The sequence below is a fragment of the Durio zibethinus genome, chromosome 13 (assembly GCF_047325235.1).
Source record: "Durio zibethinus cultivar Kanyao isolate XHJ-2024 chromosome 13, ASM4732523v1, whole genome shotgun sequence".
NCBI lineage: Eukaryota > Viridiplantae > Streptophyta > Magnoliopsida > Malvales > Malvaceae > Durio > Durio zibethinus.
In genome coordinates, this window is record NC_143174.1 from 19,771,343 (window position 1) to 19,777,899 (window position 6,557).

Sequence of the window (6,557 nt, forward strand, 5' to 3'; positions counted from 1 at the left end):
ATGATATGTATACAAGCAAATTGTACTATGAATTTATAGCTTATACATATAATTTTATTGATAATTAAGATGACTAATGAAAGGGGAAAATATTTCCATATGCATCTTCCATTGAATTATGCATAACTTAAAAGCATTATAGATATTAATTATCTTACTTTTATTGGGTCAACCTTAAGCAGTCACTAATGAAAGGGAGAACTTGAGTGTGGGACAACGACAACTCTTTTGCCTTGGAAGAGTCCTATTTAATATCAATAAAATCCTAGTATTAGATGAAGCTACAGCTTTAATTAACTTTACAACGAATAAGAGATTTAGCAATTTCTTTTAAATGTTTGTAATAAATTTTTTCATTATGCCATTGTGAAGATATACATTAGGAAATTGATGAAAGAAAACTTTCTACTTGTCAACAATATTAACATTACACTAGTAGATTATTAATTTCTTTGGAGGAGTCAAGTCTTATTTGTATGAATTTGTGGTAAAACAAAATGTTGGGCTTTATGTATTTTTTTTTCTAATATCCATGGTTTTTCTTAGGATTTTCTAAATAATTATTATTGAAAACGAAATGAAAAGAAATTAGATCACATTAGCTATAAAAAGTGTCAGTTCTTATCCTTTCCCGTTGATTTATGTAAAGGTAAAACACCATGGTCTAGTAAGTTTGACATTATGGGTACAAAAATTTTTATCATACAATATTTATTATAACAATCTAACACTAAGAAACATATGTGCTTACAAATGCCTTTCATTAACTAACAGAAGGCAATGATCTAGCTTCTAATCCATTGTTAAGAAACGAGATGGTAACTCAACCAGCCTGGGATCAAGGGAGTGAGAAAGACTAAGCTAGCATTAGAATGATGGTTAGCTAGCTACTACACTAGTGTCAGAAAAGATTAGGAGAGAGTGAAAGGAAAAGGTGCCACAGATGGGGTTTTTAATGGGATGGGGAAAAGATGGGAAAAAAAAGGAAAGAATAAAATGATAGATTAGGGTTTTTTAGGTTAGGGTAAGTAATAATTTTATAAATAAAATAATAAAAATATATATAAAATAAAAAAACTCAATTAGACTCATGAGCTATTCGAGCCAAATATTAATATACTCTAACTTGGCTCATTTGATAAGTCGAGTTGCTTGAGCTCTAGCTCAGCTCGATAATTATTGAGCTGAATTAGAGTTTTAGCTGAATCGAATATAAATAGCTTGCAAGTATTAATGTATTATTTACACCCCTAATCACTAGCATACTCAAGAACCTATTGAATAAAACAAAATAAGTTTTTACACTTAATAGTAAGTTATTTCTAATATTAAAAAAAATAAATACTAATAAAATACAAAATGTAACTAATCTTGCAAAACCAAAAATACAAAGCTACTCCTATAGACAAACCATGACTTCATGAACTAGAACTAAATCTAAATGGCAACAAAGTACATGATGCAAAATTAAAACAAGTGAAGAACTAAAGTAAGAACAAGTTTAAACTTTAAATGTGAAGCAAAAATGCAAAAACCCAAAGTGCAAGTTGAAGCTGAAAGTGAAAAGAAAATCTAGAAATTGAATTTGAAGCTATTGATCTAGGTCTAAATAATGCAAAAGCATGAGCTAAAAATTAGAGTAGCATGTAAAGAACTATAATATAAACTAATTTCAAGATCAGAAACCAAAGAGAAATCATAAAAAATTACTAAAACAAATCAAAATAGAAACTAAGTTGCATCCAAATTTTACTAATTCAAGGAGAGAAAAAGCTAGATCTAGAAACTGCTAAAGGGAATACACTAGAACTAAGTTAAGGTAAGATTCATTAACAAGTTTATCATAAAATTCAATAAAGAAATTGCATCAAATAGCAAGAAATCCAACTCATTGAACTAACAACTCAAATAGTACATAAATCTAGAAAAAAAAAAACAAAGTATGTTCGAAGAAATCTAACCAAATAATAGGTAAATTCGTAAAAGTAAATGCAATCAATTGAAAACTAGCAAGAAAACATGTAAATCTAAAAGTGTGAAGTAAAAAAGAAGCAAACCAAATACCAAGAAAGAGAGTAGATCCTTACTATGCTGTCATTTATGCAAAGAACTAATCTGTCAACTGAGTTTAAGTGTAACTTTGGAAAATTTTCTATACTTGTATGGATGGAATTTGAAGCTAATTTTTTAAAATTAAAAATCCATTAGTTAGGAATCTAAAAAAAATTTTTTGGCTTAAAACAAGTTGGAATTCATGAAGAACTAATCTAAAAACCACAAAGAGGTCAAAATCATGAATTTTAAAAAGAACTAATATGTCAACTGAGTTTAAGTGTCATTGGAGAATTTTTGTCTTTGTGTGGATGGAATTTGAAGCAAATTTTTTTTTTCAGAATTAAAAATCTATGAGTTAGGAATCTAACAAAAAAATTTGGCTCAAAACAAGTTGAAATTCATCAAGAATTGATCCAAAAACCACAAAGAGGTCAAAAACATAAATTTCAAAATAGATTTGAAGAACACATGAATTCAGTTGAAATTGAATGCAAAAAAAGTGATAAACTTGAATTTTTTTTTTAAGAAAATCTGAAAGTACATTAAAATTTGATAAAAAAAATGTAAATTTGCATGGGCCATTCTTAGAGTCCTGACAAACATAATGGGTCATTCTAAACCAATAGGAGAAATTAAATCTGGGTTGAGAAATGTGAGCCTACTAGCCCTTGATCTCCAGCTTATCTAAGTGATACTCCATGTTGGGTAGAATTTCAACCAAGTGGACTTTTTTTACCCAACTTTACTGTCACTTGTTGAAGATTTGGGTGAAGAGGCAAGCCTATTCTTTCACAAAACAAAGTTCAAAATATGCTAGAAAAAGAAAACTTGATCTTAATTTCAAGAAGAATTAAATATGACATATTCAAATATCTACTCACAGTCCAAAGCATGTGCAATTATATTCCATCATAGATCCACCTACCTGAGAAGTCCATTAACAAGTTAAAAATTAAAACAATGCAGAAAAGGACTAAACCAGACACCAAACTAGAGAGAAGTATGAAACACCAGTTTGGTCCCATGCCTACTTAAAACCCCCAAATGTTCCATTATGCCATAATTATTAAACTTTTCTTTTAGTATTAGTTCTTTTTAATCTTTGATTAGGTTTTTTATTTTAAGAATTTTGCTATAAATCATTTGGGAAGCTTCAAACAATATAAAGCCAAGTGTTCCAATGGAGCTTATAATATCAAAGTTCATAAGACTTCTTCTTTTCTAGCTAGTTTTTTTAAAAAATTTTATATTTAAATCCCATGATTCCTTGACACATTAAAAGCCACTAGGATTTTGACTACGAAGCATATTCAGGTTATGACATTAAACATGACATATGAGGCATGAGGAATGTTCAAGTTCTTATTCACTTTGCAAATAGTAATTATTTTTATATAGTCTTGCTTCATGGATGTTGCTGAACACCCATATTTTTCCTCTTATTGAACAGCTATGATAGATGAATTCAACTCCATAAAACCATTATTTATGCATAAAAACTACAATCAAACAATTAAAAGACACATTTGAACAAAATCCAACTAAGAGACAAAATATCTTATAATGATCCATTAAGAAACATAAAAACATTGATTACCTCAAAGAGTTAGCATTATAATTTTTTTTTTTTTTGAAATCTCTTTTGTTAGTTATTTAGATTACAAAGCAAGTAGTTATTTTGACTGACCTCAAGGCAAAGAACTTGGTATTTAAGTTCTTTGTTAGTTGTAGGATGTGCACAACTTGAAGCCTTATATCTGGATTGTTTTACAGATCTCACAAGATCTGATTTGCATATGCTCTTTATGAAGTGATGTAAAATTAAAGGAAAAATTGTCCAAAACAAATAACTACAAGAGCATGTCAAAATATAATCATAGCCCAATGAGGCATGTGATATATGAAAAATACAAAGAGACTCATCAAATGCCAAGAAAAGGAATCTTGAAGTTAATCCTATAGATAATCTAAGACATTGAGCATTGTTATAAAGATACAAATCCTGACATAAATGTAAATAAATATTAAATACTATTTTTACATAGTAGCACAAAAGAAATAAGGATTATAAAGTCCAATGAATAAAATCTTAAAACGAATAAATTCATAACCAAACTTAAAAAAAAAAGCTAGAACGGTGGGGCAAAGCCAATAACATTGAAAAACTTAGTTAGAAAGTGACACTAATTGCATGAAATATAAAGTATCTGGCCTCACATTGTAAGTATAAGGTAGCAACCTGGCAAAAAAAGAATTAACATGGAGCATGATGCAAAGCTGAATATTGATAAATTGATAGTAGATAAATGGAACTTGAATAACTAAAAAGTCATTAGGAAGAACCTTAGTAGATAAAAATTTGACTTTTAAATTATCATTCTTAAAAAAACTTTTTGTTTTCCCTAACAATTGTTGGGAATTTACACTATGCAATCAAATCAAGGCCTTTTTTCAATTTGAAGCAAAACCAAAATTAGTTTATTCCGGTAAGTAAAATGAATTACATTTGAGTATTAAAATCAATTAAAAGTCAAAGACTCAAAGTTATGTTGACATATAGACCCTTGGCTTATATGATTTAACACCCAACATAACTATTTCCTAACCAAAAAGTATATGAGAATCCACTAAACTAGGGAAAAACCAATATACAGGAAAATTAGAAAAGAAGTAACAAAAAAAAAAAAGAAACAAAGACTAGGAACATAGACTTCATAGTAAGCATTAAAGTTCAAAAATATCAATCGAATGACTACATGAGTCAAAATAAGAATTGAGTGAACTTTGACAAATTCCCTTGCTTTAATTCTTATAAGAACTTTGAATAACTAAGCTTAATAGGCCAGTAACAAATGGAGCTGAGACGTTAATGCGAGAGGAAAATTCAATTCCTATAAAACTAAATACCTACTTTTGCATGATAAGCTCAAATTTGTACATAAACACCTACAGACAAATTAAGTGATTCAGTGAAATCTAGAAGTCTCAAACTTTTTTAATAAAAAAACTAAAAAGCAAATAACAATATAAAGTTGCTCCAGAAACTACTTCGTGGATACAATATAAAAATATCCAAAACCACTAAGCCATACAAAAGCATGATCAGGGTAACTATGAAAGAGCATTATCAATCAGTAATGAAAAAGGATTAACATTAATATTTAGACCCTAATCAAAAGTAATTCAAGTTATAAAAGATTTCTTGTTTTATGAATTTATGGACCTAAAAATATTTGATAAGAGATACTACGAATGGGCATGATTTGCATGAAACAATCAAGTTAAGAACAATAAAAAATCACGACAAATAAAAAAACTAGTAAAATCAAATGCTTCGGTTGTTGTGAAATTAAAATTTTAAATTTCAAATTTCAAATTTCAAATATCAAAGTTATGTTGATTGTAAAATTTTTATAAGATTTTAGGACACAAAAGAATTCATAATGAAAGAATGGAAAAAAAAAAAACCAAGGCACCACCATACATTTAATAGTGTTTAGAGTTGGTAAATATACTAATCTATTTATTCAAAAACAAATCTACAAAACTATTCCACAAACCCATGAAAAAAAAGAATAAAATAGAAATAAGTAAATGATAAATAAATTAGGAGCTGCAAATTGTGGGAAGGCTTGAGGAACATAAAAGAAAATGTGGGAAATCCAACGATAACTTTGAAAACAAAATTTGAGACTTAGACTTTTACTTTGGATCCCATTAATTGGTTTTTACTGATTATATAAATTAGAACTATGGTTCTTTGAAGTTTGGTAGAGCACTGATGTTGTTAATCTGTTGTAGATGGAAGTAAGAAGGATAAGAATGGCACAGCAGCAAATGAACGGCAAAGCTCTTAAATGGCAGAGAAGAAAAAAGAGTGGGAAATGCAAGGAAATCGAGCCCTGGAAAATTTTAGGGGAAAGAGGGCCATGTTTCAAAATTTGGGGAAAATTAGCGACGTTCATTGAAAAAACGCCATTAATTTTCTCCTTTTAACAGTGCTTTTTTTAAATAAAAATGCCATTATTTTCTTTTTAAAAGCAGCATTTATTAGGTAAAATGCCACTAAGTATTTTTAAACATTGAATTTTTTTCCTAATCCAATATATAAAGACGTTTTTCATACAATTATTTTAAGTGGTGATCTGAAGGTTAAATCCCAGCACCTACAATTTTTATATTGTTTTAAGACTGCAATTTTTTGGTTAAAAAAGAAAAAAAAATAAAATCTTGTCTGCAACTGTAAGGATGCAAAAAACAACCTTATGATGGGATGTAAATGGTTGGTTCCAAGCCCCATTAACATCCCAATGACCTAAAGCTTTAAGCGTTAACATGTCGCTCTCTTGAGGCAAGTCATTTTCTGAAATCGAGTAAAGCTTCCCCGAATGCTCTTAGGTATTTGTTAACTTGGACAAATCTCAGCTGGGTAATGGCAAAGAAATCAAACATGAGTATCTAAAGGGCTTCGATTAAAATGTACTCCTATCACCTTTTACTTC